The 14,762-nt window shown below is 48.4% G+C and overlaps 9 non-coding genes across 9 annotated transcripts; all 9 read right to left on the reverse strand.

The window, feature by feature from the left end:
- Positions 1–5,121: 5,121 nt before the first annotated feature.
- On the reverse strand, positions 5,122–5,193 carry trnae-cuc (transfer RNA glutamic acid (anticodon CUC)). Its single transcript has one exon. It is a non-coding gene; the product is annotated as a tRNA-Glu (tRNA).
- A 695-nt stretch (positions 5,194–5,888) lies between these two features.
- On the reverse strand, positions 5,889–5,960 carry trnam-cau (transfer RNA methionine (anticodon CAU)). Its single transcript has one exon. It is a non-coding gene; the product is annotated as a tRNA-Met (tRNA).
- A 1,048-nt stretch (positions 5,961–7,008) lies between these two features.
- On the reverse strand, positions 7,009–7,080 carry trnae-cuc (transfer RNA glutamic acid (anticodon CUC)). The gene has a single exon. It is a non-coding gene; the product is annotated as a tRNA-Glu (tRNA).
- A 1,815-nt stretch (positions 7,081–8,895) lies between these two features.
- Positions 8,896–8,967, reverse strand: trnae-cuc (transfer RNA glutamic acid (anticodon CUC)). Its single transcript has one exon. It is a non-coding gene; the product is annotated as a tRNA-Glu (tRNA).
- Positions 8,968–9,662: 695 nt separating this feature from the next.
- On the reverse strand, positions 9,663–9,734 carry trnam-cau (transfer RNA methionine (anticodon CAU)). The gene has a single exon. It is a non-coding gene; the product is annotated as a tRNA-Met (tRNA).
- A 1,048-nt stretch (positions 9,735–10,782) lies between these two features.
- Positions 10,783–10,854, reverse strand: trnae-cuc (transfer RNA glutamic acid (anticodon CUC)). The gene has a single exon. It is a non-coding gene; the product is annotated as a tRNA-Glu (tRNA).
- Positions 10,855–12,669: 1,815 nt separating this feature from the next.
- trnae-cuc (transfer RNA glutamic acid (anticodon CUC)) lies at positions 12,670–12,741 on the reverse strand. The gene has a single exon. It is a non-coding gene; the product is annotated as a tRNA-Glu (tRNA).
- A 695-nt stretch (positions 12,742–13,436) lies between these two features.
- On the reverse strand, positions 13,437–13,508 carry trnam-cau (transfer RNA methionine (anticodon CAU)). The gene has a single exon. It is a non-coding gene; the product is annotated as a tRNA-Met (tRNA).
- A 1,048-nt stretch (positions 13,509–14,556) lies between these two features.
- On the reverse strand, positions 14,557–14,628 carry trnae-cuc (transfer RNA glutamic acid (anticodon CUC)). Its single transcript has one exon. It is a non-coding gene; the product is annotated as a tRNA-Glu (tRNA).
- Positions 14,629–14,762: the final 134 nt, after the last annotated feature.

Below are 14,762 nucleotides of genomic sequence, written 5' to 3' on the forward strand. Positions count from 1 at the left end.
TGCTCCGGGGGCTCCAGGGGCTGCTTGGTGGAGACCATGCCCAGCCAGAGTGGCCCTTCCCCGGGGTGAGTCTGGAGGAGTGGGGGGTGGCCCTGGAGGGGCTCCGGGGGTTCCAGGGGGTGCTCGGCGGAGGCCATGCCCGGCCAGAGTGTCCCTTCCCCGGGCAGAGTCTGGGGAGAGTGGGGGGTGGCTCTGGAGGTGCTCCCGGGGCTCCAGGGGTTCCAGGGGGTGCTCAGTGGAGGCCATGCCCAGCCAGAGTGTCCCTTCCCCGGGGTGAGTCTGGGGAGAGTGGGGGGTGGCTCTGGGGGTGCTCCGGGGGCTCCAGGGGGTGCTCGGCGGAGGCCATGCCCAGCCAGAGTGTCCCTTCCCCGGGGTGAGTCTGGAGGAGTGGGGGGTGGCTCTGGAGGTGCTCCGGGGGCTCCAGGGGCTGCTTGGTGGAGACCATGCCCAGCCAGAGTGGCCCTTCCCCGGGGTGAGTCTGGGGAGAGTGGGGGGTGGCCCTAGAGGGGCTCCGGGGGTTCCAGGGGTTCCAGGGGGTGCTCAGTGGAGGCCATGCCCAGCCAGAGTGGCCCTTCCCCGGGGTGAGTCTGGAGGAGTGGGGGGTGGCCCTGGAGGGGCTCCGGGGGTTCCAGGGGGTGCTCGGCGGAGGCCATGCCCGGCCAGAGTGTCCCTTCCCCGGGCAGAGTCTGGGGAGAGTGGGGGGTTGCTCTGGAGCTGCTCCGGGGGCTCCAGGGGTTCCAGGGGGTGCTCAGTGGGGGCCATGCCCAGCCAGAGTGTCCCTTCCCCGGGGTGAGTCTGGAGGAGTGGGGGGTGGCTCTGGAGGTGCTCCGGGGGCTCCAGGGGCTGCTTGGTGGAGACCATGCCCAGCCAGAGTGGCCCTTCCCCGGGGTGAGTCTGGGGAGAGTGGGGGGTGGCTCTGGAGGGCCTCCGGGGGTTCCAGGGGTTCCAGGGGGTGCTCAGTGGAGGCCATGCCCAGCCAGAGTGGCCCTTCCCCGGGGTGAGTCTGGAGGAGTGGGGGGTGGCCCTGGAGGGGCTCCGGGGGTTCCAGGGGGTGCTCGGCGGAGGCCATGCCCGGCCAGAGTGTCCCTTCCCCGGGCAGAGTCTGGGGAGAGTGGGGGGTGGCTCTGGAGCTGCTCCGGGGGCTCCAGGGGTTCCAGGGGGTGCTCAGTGGAGGCCATGCCCAGCCAGAGTGGCCCTTCCCCGGGCAGAGTCTGGGGAGAGTGGGGGGTGGCTCTGGGGGTGCTCCGGGGGCTCCAGGGGGTGCTCGGCGGAGGCCATGCCCAGCCAGAGTGTCCCTTCCCCGGGGTGAGTCTGGGGGAGTGGGGGGTGGCTCTGGAGGTGCTCCGGGGGCTCCAGGGGGTGCTCAGTGGAGGCCATGCCCAGCCAGAGTGGCCCTTCCCCGGGCAGAGTCTGGAGGAGTGGGGGGTGGCTCTGGAGGTGCTCCAGGGGCTCCAGGGGTTCCAGGGGGTGCTCAGTGGGGGCCATGCCCAGCCAGAGTGGCCCTTCCCCGGGCAAAGTCTGGTCGTGTGCGGGGTGGATGATCCCTGCTCCGCCTCACGCGAGTTCGAGACCGGCTGGGTGCCCTTTTATCCATGAGGCACTGCACTGCCTCCGGCAGCCGAGTTCGGGGCCCGGTGAGGGCTCCAGGCTCCAGGGGCTCCGACCCGGAGCCTCCGACCCGCAGAAGGTGCTCCCTGGCCGGGCAAAGTCTGGTCGTGTGCGGGGTGGATGATCCCTGCTCCGCCTCACGCGAGTTCGAGACCGGCTGGGTGCCCTTTTATCCATGAGGCACTGCACTGCCTCCGGCAGCCGAGTTCGGGGCCCGGTGAGGGCTCCAGGCTCCAGGGGCTCCGACCCGGAGCCTCCGACCCGCAGAAGGTGCTCCCTGGCCGGGCAAAGTCTGGCCGTGTGCGGGGTGGATGATCCCTGCTCCGCCTCACGCGAGTTCGAGACCGGCTGGGTGCCCTTTTATCCATGAGGCACTGCACTGCCTCCGGCAGCCGAGTTCGGGGCCCGGTGAGGGCTCCAGGCTCCAGGGGCTCCGACCCGGAGCCTCCGACCCGCAGAAGGTGCTCCCTGGCCGGGCAAAGTCTGGCCGTGTGCGGGGTGGATGATCCCTGCTCCGCCTCACGCGAGTTCGAGACCGGCTGGGTGCCCTTTTATCCATGAGGCACTGCACTGCCTCCGGCAGCCGAGTTCGGGGCCCGGTGAGGGCTCCAGGCTCCAGGGGCTCCGACCCGGAGCCTCCGACCCGCAGAAGGTGCTCCCTGGCCGGGCAAAGTCTGGCCGTGTGCGGGGTGGATGATCCCTGCTCCGCCTCACGCGAGTTCGAGACCGGCTGGGTGCCCTTTTATCCATGAGGCACTGCACTGCCTCCGGCAGCCGAGTTCGGGGCCCGGTGAGGGCTCCAGGCTCCAGGGGCTCCGACCCGGAGCCTCCGACCCGCAGAAGGTGCTCCCTGGCCGGGCAAAGTCTGGCCGTGTGCGGGGTGGATGATCCCTGCTCCGCCTCACGCGAGTTCGAGACCGGCTGGGTGCCCTTTTATCCATGAGGCACTGCACTGCCTCCGGCAGCCGAGTTCGGGGCCCGGTGAGGGCTCCAGGCTCCAGGGGCTCCGACCCGGAGCCTCCGACCCGCAGAAGGTGCTCCCTGGCCGGGCAAAGTCTGGCCGTGTGCGGGGTGGATGATCCCTGCTCCGCCTCACGCGAGTTCGAGACCGGCTGGGTGCCCTTTTATCCATGAGGCACTGCACTGCCTCCGGCAGCCGAGTTCGGGGCCCGGTGAGGGCTCCAGGCTCCAGGGGCTCCGACCCGGAGCCTCCGACCCGCAGAAGGTGCTCCCTGGCCGGGCAAAGTCTGGCCGTGTGCGGGGTGGATGATCCCTGCTCCGCCTCACGCGAGTTCGAGACCGGCTGGGTGCCCTTTTATCCATGAGGCACTGCACTGCCTCCGGCAGCCGAGTTCGGGGCCCGGTGAGGGCTCCAGGCTCCAGGGGCTCCGACCCGGAGCCTCCGACCCGCAGAAGGTGCTCCCTGGCCGGGCAAAGTCTGGCCGTGTGCGGGGTGGATGATCCCTGCTCCGCCTCACGCGAGTTCGAGACCGGCTGGGTGCCCTTTTATCCATGAGGCACTGCACTGCCTCCGGCAGCCGAGTTCGGGGCCCGGTGAGGGCTCCAGGCTCCAGGGGCTCCGACCCGGAGCCTCCGACCCGCAGAAGGTGCTCCCTGGCCGGGCAAAGTCTGGCCGTGTGCGGGGTGGATGATCCCTGCTCCGCCTCACGCGAGTTCGAGACCGGCTGGGTGCCCTTTTATCCATGAGGCACTGCACTGCCTCCGGCAGCCGAGTTCGGGGCCCGGTGAGGGCTCCAGGCTCCAGGGGCTCCGACCCGGAGCCTCCGACCCGCAGAAGGTGCTCCCTGGCCGGGCAAAGTCTGGCCGTGTGCGGGGTGGATGATCCCTGCTCCGCCTCACGCGAGTTCGAGACCGGCTGGGTGCCCTTTTATCCATGAGGCACTGCACTGCCTCCGGCAGCCGAGTTCGGGGCCCGGTGAGGGCTCCAGGCTCCAGGGGCTCCGACCCGGAGCCTCCGACCCGCAGAAGGTGCTCCCTGGCCGGGCAAAGTCTGGCCGTGTGCGGGGTGGATGATCCCTGCTCCGCCTCACGCGAGTTCGAGACCGGCTGGGTGCCCTTTTATCCAAGAATCAACTGGAGTGTGGAGCTTCTACGGGCCTCCAGGGGCACTGCCGACCCAGAGCTGTGCCCCGGCTTCAGTTCTCTGTATCTCAGGAAGTTTTTTATTTATACATTTATTTCATCCATAATCTCTGGCGCCTAAAGGGTTATATAAAAGTGCTGCTCGATTAAATGGAAGGTGGAACTGGGAGCTCGTGCTGAAACTCAGCTTCCATCATCTATATCGGCATCAGTTGAGAATAAACCTACACTTTGCTGACTAGCTTGGTTAATCCTGATTAGAAAAGCCATCAATGCAAAGTAACACATTATAGCAGAGGATGGTTTCTATCCATCGACCTCTGGGTTATGGGCCCAGCACGCTTCCGCTGCGCAACTCTGCTGAGTGCTCTCCTTCGATGGGACTTGAACCTAAAATACCTGGTTTAGGGGGCCAGTGCATTATACCTACGGGGCTATACACATCTAAATGACTCAAATTGCTTCAAAATGTGTTATCTAGATTCAAAGGTAATGCAGAACTGGGATCTTGCACAGAAGCGCTGTGCTCTACCACTGAGCTACATCCCCATCTACTGCCTGTCATGATTTTTTTCCAAGCAAGGTTTGGAGACAACACCTTTCCCTTTGTGCCATGAACAGACTACTGAATGGCGCTGCAGGGGACTGAACCCAGGATTTCCTACATGCCCTTGATCTGAAAGAAATGCTGAGAAATGAAACATGCTGGTTTATAAAATGGAACGAAAGCTTGAAAGTTGTGCTCCCAAACAGACGTTGCTGACAGGATTCAATTCCAGTTGACAGAAATCCTAACCACTAGAGCATATGGGAAATGTAAGAATCAAGTGTAAAAGATTGAAGTGTAACATAAGCCTCATGGATGTTGGAGAGGTTAAGGAACAGTGCTCAGTTGGGGCACCAGCTTTTAAGCAAGCATTTTTACTATCTAAAAGTGCTTGGTTCTGCATGTAATGGAAAGAAGCCCACTCTACGTGCAACAAATCTCGTGATTTGTATTTTGCTTTTGCTAAATATAAGTATTTCTTGATATTGAATACAGTTCATTTTGCTCTCAAATTTGAGATATTGTTTTGTTTCAAATAAAGCATTTGACTGAGTGCATGAAAACATTTTGGGTAAGAAGCACTATCTGGCCATTCTGAGTTTGTGTTAGATCCCCACTAGATATTCTGGCCGAGTGGTCTAAGGAGCTAGATTTAGGTTCGTGTCCCTGTGAAGGGATGCATTCAAATCCAACCACTGTTAGACTGCATAGAAAAGATAAAGGTCGATTACTAGATATTAAAGCTGCGCCCAAATGCGTGATATTTTTCTATGCCTCGCTGGACACCAATTAAAGGTTTTTACACTTGTTTTCACAACATGTCCTGTGCGTAATGTGGATACAAGTCTTCCAAGAGCAGGATATTCCCATACCGGGAGTTGAACCCGGGCCACCTGGGTGAGAACCAGGAATCCTAACCGCTAGACCATATGGGAAGGATTACAAACCAACTGATTGAATTATAAAGTAGACCTCAGTGATGTTTGAGAGTTGAGGAACAGTCCAAACAGTGCATATTTGGGGAATCAGCTTGTTAGCAAGCATTTTTAATCCAATCTAAAAGTGTTTGATTCTGCATGTAATTGAAAGAAGCCCATTCTAAATGGAAAAAGTCTCGTGATTTGTATGTTGCTTGTCGTTCAGCCAATAAGACCATGGACCTGAAATCCACAATACGGGATTTTGGAGGCTATTGTCCTGTGCATTATAATTATGGGGTTTTGTACACCTAATAGAGTCAAATTGCTTCAAAATGTGTAACCATAGTCCTTTTTTGACCTACATCTTGTTGGTTCAGCATGAGTATGCAATTTTACTAGGTGCTGATTGCTGGACCATTATCTTAAAGACAAGAGAGTTACTTAAACATAGCGTTGACTTTGATTACTTGTGAAGTAACATAGTCTTGAAAGAGTTCCTTCTCAGCTATTTTTTCCCCCAAAAAAGAAATGACAATGTAGGATGGATTAAATAAAATACTGCTCAATTAAATGGAAGGTGGAACTGGGAGCTCGCGCTGAAACTCAGCTTCCATCATCTATATCGGCATCAGTTGAGAATAAACCTACACTTTGCTGACTAGCTTGGTTAATCCTGATTAGAAAAAACATCAGTGCAAATAAACACATTCTAGCAGAGGATGGTTTCGATCCATCGACCTCTGGGTTATGGGCCCAGCACGCTTCCGCTGCGCCACTCTGCTGAGTGCTCTCCTTCGATGGGACTTGAACGTAAAATACCTGGTTTAGGGGGCCAGTGCATTATACCTACGGGGCTATATACATCTAAATGACTCAAATTGCTTCAAAATGTGTTATCTAGATTCAAAGGTAATGCAGAACTGGGATCTTGCACAGAAGCACTTTGCTCTACCACTGAGCTACATCCCCATCTACTGCCTGTCATGATTTTTTTCCAAGCAAGGTTTGGAGACAACACCTTTCCCTTTGTGCCATGAACAGACTACTGAATGGTGCTGCAGGGGACTGAACCCAGGATTTCCTACATGCCCTTGATCTGAAAGAAATGCTGAGAAATGAAACATGCTGGTTTATAAAATGGAACGAAAGCTTGAAAGTTGTGCTCCCAAACAGACGTTGCTGACAGGATTCAATTCCAGTTGACAGAAATCCTAACCACTAGAGCATATGGGAAATGTAAGAATCAAGTGTAAAAGATTGAAGTGTAACATAAGCCTCATGGCTGTTGGAGAGGTTAAGGAACAGTGCTCAGTTGGGGCACCAGCTTTTAAGCAAGCATTTTTACTATCTAAAAGTGCTTGGTTCTGCATGTAATGGAAAGAAGCCCACTCTACGTGCAACAAATCTCGTGATTTGTATTTTGCTTTTGCTAAATAGAAGTATTTCTTGATATTGAATACAGTTCATTTTGCTCTCAAATTTGAGATATTGTTTTGTTTCAAACAAAGCATTTGACTGAGTGCATGAAAACATTTTGGGTAAGAAGCACTATCTGGCCATTCTGAGTTTGTGTTGGATCCCCACTAGATATTCTGGCCGAGTGGTCTAAGGAGCTAGATTTAGGTTCGTGTCCCTGTGAAGGGATGCATTCAAATCCAACCACTGTTAGACTGCATGGAAAAGCTAAAGGTCGATTACTAGATATTAAAGCTGCGCCCAAATGCGTGATATTTTTCTATGCCTCGCTGGACACCAATTAACGGTTTTTACACTTGTTTTCACAACATGTCCTGTGCGTAATGTGGATACAAGTCTTCCAAGAGCAGGATATTCCCATACCGGGAGTTGAACCCAGGCCACCTGGGTGAGAACCAGGAATCCTAACCGCTAGACCATATGGGAAGGATTACAAACCAACTGATTGAATTATAAAGTAGACCTCAGTGATGTTTGAGAGTTGAGGAACAGTCCAAACAGTGCATATTTGGGGAATCAGCTTGTTAGCAAGCATTTTTAATCCAATCTAAAAGTGTTTGATTCTGCATGTAATTGAAAGAAGCCCATTCTAAATGGAAAAAGTCTCGTGATTTGTATGTTGCTTGTCGTTCAGCCAATAAGACCATGGACCTGAAATCCACAATACGGGATTTTGGAGGCTATTGTCCTGTGCATTATAATTATGGGGTTTTGTACACCTAATAGACTCAAATTGCTTCAAAATGTGTAACCATAGTCCTTTTTTGACCTACATCTTGTTGGTTCAGCATGAGTATGCAATTTTACTAGGTGCTGATTGCTGGACCATTATCTTAAAGACAAGAGAGTTACTTAAACATAGCGTTGACTTTGATTACTTGTGAAGTAACATAGTCTTGAAAGAGTTCCTTCTCAGCTATTTTTTCCCCCAAAAAAGAAATGACAATGTAGGATGGATTAAATAAAATACTGCTCAATTAAATGGAAGGTGGAACTGGGAGCTCGCGCTGAAACTCAGCTTCAATCATCTATATCGGCATCAGTTGAGAATAAACCTACACTTTGCTGACTAGCTTGGTTAATCCTGATTAGAAAAAACATCAGTGCAAATAAACACATTCTAGCAGAGGATGATTTCGATCCATCGACCTCTGGGTTATGGGCCCAGCACGCTTCCGCTGCGCCACTCTGCTGAGTGCTCTCCTTCGATGGGACTTGAACTTAAAATACCTGGTTTAGGGGGCCAGTGCATTATACGTACGGGGCTATATACATCTAAATGACTCAAATTGCTTCAAAATGTGTTATCTAGATTCAAAGGTAATGCAGAACTGGGATCTTGCACAGAAGCACTTTGCTCTACCACTGAGCTACATCCCCATCTACTGCCTGTCATGATTTTTTTCCAAGCAAGGTTTGGAGACAACACCTTTCCCTTTGTGCCATGAACAGACTACTGAATGGTGCTGCAGGGGACTGAACCCAGGATTTCCTACATGCCCTTGATCTGAAAGAAATGCTGAGAAATGAAACATGCTGGTTTATAAAATGGAACGAAAGCTTGAAAGTTGTGCTCCCAAACAGACGTTGCTGACAGGATTCAATTCCAGTTGACAGAAATCCTAACCACTAGAGCATATGGGAAATGTAAGAATCAAGTGTAAAAGATTGAAGTGTAACATAAGCCTCATGGATGTTGGAGAGGTTAAGGAACAGTGCTCAGTTGGGGCACCAGCTTTTAAGCAAGCATTTTTACTATCTAAAAGTGCTTGGTTCTGCATGTAATGGAAAGAAGCCCACTCTACGTGCAACAAATCTCGTGATTTGTATTTTGCTTTTGCTAAATAGAAGTATTTCTTGATATTGAATACAGTTCATTTTGCTCTCAAATTTGAGATATTGTTTTGTTTCAAACAAAGCATTTGACTGAGTGCATGAAAACATTTTGGGTAAGAAGCACTATCTGGCCATTCTGAGTTTGTGTTGGATCCCCACTAGATATTCTGGCCGAGTGGTCTAAGGGGCTAGATTTAGGTTCGTGTAACTGTGAAGTGATGCATTCAAATCCAACCACTGTTAGACTGCATGGAAAAGCTAAAGGTCGATTACTAGATATTAAAGCTGCGCCCAAATGCGTGATATTTTTCTATGCCTCGCTGGACACCAATTAAAGGTTTTTACACTTGTTTTCACAACATGTCCTGTGCGTAATGTGGATACAAGTCTTCCAAGAGCAGGATATTCCCATACCAGGAGTTGAACCCGGGCCACCTGGGTGAGAACCAGGAATCCTAACCGCTAGACCATAGGGGAAGGATTACAAACCAACTGATTGAATTATAAAGTAGACCTCAGTGATGTTTGAGAGTTGAGGAACAGTCCAAACAGTGCATATTTGGGGAATCAGCTTGTTAGCAAGCATTTTTAATCCAATCTAAAAGTGTTTGATTCTGCATGTAATTGAAAGAAGCCCATTCTAAATGGAAAAAGTCTCGTGATTTGTATGTTGCTTGTCGTTCAGCCAATAAGACCATGGACCTGAAATCCACAATACGGGATTTTGGAGGCTATTGTCCTGTGCATTATAATTATGGGGTTTTGTACACCTAATAGACTCAAATTGCTTCAAAATGTGTAACCATAGTCCTTTTTTGACCTACATCTTGTTGGTTCAGCATGAGTATGCAATTTTACTAGGTGCTGATTGCTGGACCATTATCTTAAAGACAAGAGAGTTACTTAAACATAGCGTTGACTTTGATTACTTGTGAAGTAACATAGTCTTGAAAGAGTTCCTTCTCAGCTATTTTTTCCCCCAAAAAAGAAATGACAATGTAGGATGGATTAAATAAAATACTGCTCAATTAAATGGAAGGTGGAAATGGGAGCTCGCGCTGAAACTCAGCTTCAATCATCTATATCGGCATCAGTTGAGAATAAACCTACACTTTGCTGACTAGCTTGGTTAATCCTGATTAGAAAAAACATCAGTGCAAATAAACACATTCTAGCAGAGGATGGTTTCGATCCATCGACCTCTGGGTTATGGGCCCAGCACGCTTCCGCTGCGCCACTCTGCTGAGTGCTCTCCTTCGATGGGACTTGAACGTAAAATACCTGGTTTAGGGGGCCAGTGCATTATACCTACGGGGCTAAATACATCTAAATGACTCAAATTGCTTCAAAATGTGTTATCTAGATTCAAAGGTAATGCAGAACTGGGCTCTTGCACAGAAGCACTTTGCTCTACCACTGAGCTACATCCCCATCTACTGCCTGTCATGATTTTTTTCCAAGCAAGGTTTGGAGACAACACCTTTCCCTTTGTGCCATGAACAGACTACTGAATGGTGCTGCAGGGGACTGAACCCAGGATTTCCTACATGCCCTTGATCTGAAAGAAATGCTGAGAAATGAAACATGCTGGTTTATAAAATGGAACGAAAGCTTGAAAGTTGTGCTCCCAAACAGACGTTGCTGACAGGATTCAATTCCAGTTGACAGAAATCCTAACCACTAGAGCATATGGGAAATGTAAGAATCAAGTGTAAAAGATTGAAGTGTAACATAAGCCTCATGGCTGTTGGAGAGGTTAAGGAACAGTGCTCAGTTGGGGCACCAGCTTTTAAGCAAGCATTTTTACTATCTAAAAGTGCTTGGTTCTGCATGTAATGGAAAGAAGCCCACTCTACGTGCAACAAATCTCGTGATTTGTATTTTGCTTTTGCTAAATAGAAGTATTTCTTGATATTGAATACAGTTCATTTTGCTCTCAAATTTGAGATATTGTTTTGTTTCAAACAAAGCATTTGACTGAGTGCATGAAAACATTTTGGGTAAGAAGCACTATCTGGCCATTCTGAGTTTGTGTTGGATCCCCACTAGATATTCTGGCCGAGTGGTCTAAGGAGCTAGATTTAGGTTCGTGTCCCTGTGAAGGGATGCATTCAAATCCAACCACTGTTAGACTGCATGGAAAAGCTAAAGGTCGATTACTAGATATTAAAGCTGCGCCCAAATGCGTGATATTTTTCTATGCCTCGCTGGACACCAATTAACGGTTTTTACACTTGTTTTCACAACATGTCCTGTGCGTAATGTGGATACAAGTCTTCCAAGAGCAGGATATTCCCATACCGGGAGTTGAACCCGGGCCACCTGGGTGAGAACCAGGAATCCTAACCGCTAGACCATATGGGAAGGATTACAAACCAGCTGATTGAATTATAAAGTAGACCTCAGTGATGTTTGAGAGTTGAGGAACAGTCCAAACAGTGCATATTTGGGGAATCAGCTTGTTAGCAAGCATTTTTAATCCAATCTAAAAGTGTTTGATTCTGCATGTAATTGAAAGAAGCCCATTCTAAATGGAAAAAGTCTCGTGATTTGTATGTTGCTTGTCGTTCAGCCAATAAGACCATGGACCTGAAATCCACAATACGGGATTTTGGAGGCTATTGTCCTGTGCATTATAATTATGGGGTTTTGTACACCTAATAGACTCAAATTGCTTCAAAATGTGTAACCATAGTCCTTTTTTGACCTACATCTTGTTGGTTCAGCATGAGTATGCAATTTTACTAGGTGCTGATTGCTGGACCATTATCTTAAAGACAAGAGAGTTACTTAAACATAGCGTTGACTTTGATTACTTGTGAAGTAACATAGTCTTGAAAGAGTTCCTTCTCAGCTATTTTTTCCCCCAAAAAAGAAATGACAATGTAGGATGGATTAAATAAAATACTGCTCAATTAAATGGAAGGTGGAACTGGGAGCTCGCGCTGAAACTCAGCTTCAATCATCTATATCGGCATCAGTTGAGAATAAACCTACACTTTGCTGACTAGCTTGGTTAATCCTGATTAGAAAAAACATCAGTGCAAATAAACACATTCTAGCAGAGGATGATTTCGATCCATCGACCTCTGGGTTATGGGCCCAGCACGCTTCCGCTGCGCCACTCTGCTGAGTGCTCTCCTTCGATGGGACTTGAACGTAAAATACCTGGTTTAGGGGGCCAGTGCATTATACGTACGGGGCTATATACATCTAAATGACTCAAATTGCTTCAAAATGTGTTATCTAGATTCAAAGGTAATGCAGAACTGGGATCTTGCACAGAAGCACTTTGCTCTACCACTGAGCTACATCCCCATCTACTGCCTGTCATGATTTTTTTCCAAGCAAGGTTTGGAGACAACACCTTTCCCTTTGTGCCATGAACAGACTACTGAATGGTGCTGCAGGGGACTGAACCCAGGATTTCCTACATGCCCTTGATCTGAAAGAAATGCTGAGAAATGAAACATGCTGGTTTATAAAATGGAACGAAAGCTTGAAAGTTGTGCTCCCAAACAGACGTTGCTGACAGGATTCAATTCCAGTTGACAGAAATCCTAACCACTAGAGCATATGGGAAATGTAAGAATCAAGTGTAAAAGATTGAAGTGTAACATAAGCCTCATGGATGTTGGAGAGGTTAAGGAACAGTGCTCAGTTGGGGCACCAGCTTTTAAGCAAGCATTTTTACTATCTAAAAGTGCTTGGTTCTGCATGTAATGGAAAGAAGCCCACTCTACGTGCAACAAATCTCGTGATTTGTATTTTGCTTTTGCTAAATAGAAGTATTTCTTGATATTGAATACAGTTCATTTTGCTCTCAAATTTGAGATATTGTTTTGTTTCAAACAAAGCATTTGACTGAGTGCATGAAAACATTTTGGGTAAGAAGCACTATCTGGCCATTCTGAGTTTGTGTTGGATCCCCACTAGATATTCTGGCCGAGTGGTCTAAGGGGCTAGATTTAGGTTCGTGTCCCTGTGAAGTGATGCATTCAAATCCAACCACTGTTAGACTGCATGGAAAAGCTAAAGGTCGATTACTAGATATTAAAGCTGCGCCCAAATGCGTGATATTTTTCTATGCCTCGCTGGACACCAATTAAAGGTTTTTACACTTGTTTTCACAACATGTCCTGTGCGTAATGTGGATACAAGTCTTCCAAGAGCAGGATATTCCCATACCAGGAGTTGAACCCGGGCCACCTGGGTGAGAACCAGGAATCCTAACCGCTAGACCATAGGGGAAGGATTACAAACCAACTGATTGAATTATAAAGTAGACCTCAGTGATGTTTGAGAGTTGAGGAACAGTCCAAACAGTGCATATTTGGGGAATCAGCTTGTTAGCAAGCATTTTTAATCCAATCTAAAAGTGTTTGATTCTGCATGTAATTGAAAGAAGCCCATTCTAAATGGAAAAAGTCTCGTGATTTGTATGTTGCTTGTCGTTCAGCCAATAAGACCATGGACCTGAAATCCACAATACGGGATTTTGGAGGCTATTGTCCTGTGCATTATAATTATGGGGTTTTGTACACCTAATAGACTCAAATTGCTTCAAAATGTGTAACCATAGTCCTTTTTTGACCTACATCTTGTTGGTTCAGCATGAGTATGCAATTTTACTAGGTGCTGATTGCTGGACCATTATCTTAAAGACAAGAGAGTTACTTAAACATAGCGTTGACTTTGATTACTTGTGAAGTAACATAGTCTTGAAAGAGTTCCTTCTCAGCTATTTTTTCCCCCAAAAAAGAAATGACAATGTAGGATGGATTAAATAAAATACTGCTCAATTAAATGGAAGGTGGAAATGGGAGCTCGCGCTGAAACTCAGCTTCAATCATCTATATCGGCATCAGTTGAGAATAAACCTACACTTTGCTGACTAGCTTGGTTAATCCTGATTAGAAAAAACATCAGTGCAAATAAACACATTCTAGCAGAGGATGGTTTCGATCCATCGACCTCTGGGTTATGGGCCCAGCACGCTTCCGCTGCGCCACTCTGCTGAGTGCTCTCCTTCGATTGGACTTGAACGTAAAATACCTGGTTTAGGGGGCCAGTGCATTATACCTACGGGGCTATATACATCTAAATGACTCAAATTGCTTCAAAATGTGTTATCTAGATTCAAAGGTAATGCAGAACTGGGATCTTGCACAGAAGCACTTTGCTCTACCACTGAGCTACATCCCCATCTACTGCCTGTCATGATTTTTTTCCAAGCAAGGTTTGGAGACAACACCTTTCCCTTTGTGCCATGAACAGACTACTGAATGGTGCTGCAGGGGACTGAACCCAGGATTTCCTACATGCCCTTGATCTGAAAGAAATGCTGAGAAATGAAACATGCTGGTTTATAAAATGGAACGAAAGCTTGAAAGTTGTGCTCCCAAACAGACGTTGCTGACAGGATTCAATTCCAGTTGACAGAAATCCTAACCACTAGAGCATATGGGAAATGTAAGAATCAAGTGTAAAAGATTGAAGTGTAACATAAGCCTCATGGATGTTGGAGAGGTTAAGGAACAGTGCTCAGTTGGGGCACCAGCTTTTAAGCAAGCATTTTTACTATCTAAAAGTGCTTGGTTCTGCATGTAATGGAAAGAAGCCCACTCTACGTGCAACAAATCTCGTGATTTGTATTTTGCTTTTGCTAAATAGAAGTATTTCTTGATATTGAATACAGTTCATTTTGCTCTCAAATTTGAGATATTGTTTTGTTTCAAACAAAGCATTTGACTGAGTGCATGAAAACATTTTGGGTAAGAAGCACTATCTGGCCATTCTGAGTTTGTGTTGGATCCCCACTAGATATTCTGGCCGAGTGGTCTAAGGAGCTAGATTTAGGTTCGTGTCCCTGTGAAGGGATGCATTCAAATCCAACCACTGTTAGACTGCATGGAAAGGCTAAAGGTCGATTACTAGATATTAAAGCTGCGCCCAAATGCGTGATATTTTTCTATGCCTCGCTGGACACCAATTAAAGGTTTTTACACTTGTTTTCACAACATGTCCTGTGCGTAATGTGGATACAAGTCTTCCAAGAGCAGGATATTCCCATACCGGGAGTTGAACCCGGGCCACCTGGGTGAGAACCAGGAATCCTAACCGCTAGACCATATGGGAAGGATTACAAACCAACTGATTGAATTATAAAGTAGACCTCAGTGATGTTTGAGAGTTGAGGAACAGTCCAAACAGTGCATATTTGGGGAATCAGCTTGTTAGCAAGCATTTTTAATCCAATCTAAAAGTGTTTG

This window comes from Eucyclogobius newberryi, unplaced genomic scaffold (assembly GCF_026437365.1).
Source record: "Eucyclogobius newberryi isolate DKJ021-1_F unplaced genomic scaffold, fEucNew1.0.hap1 SCAF_211, whole genome shotgun sequence".
NCBI lineage: Eukaryota > Metazoa > Chordata > Actinopteri > Gobiiformes > Gobiidae > Eucyclogobius > Eucyclogobius newberryi.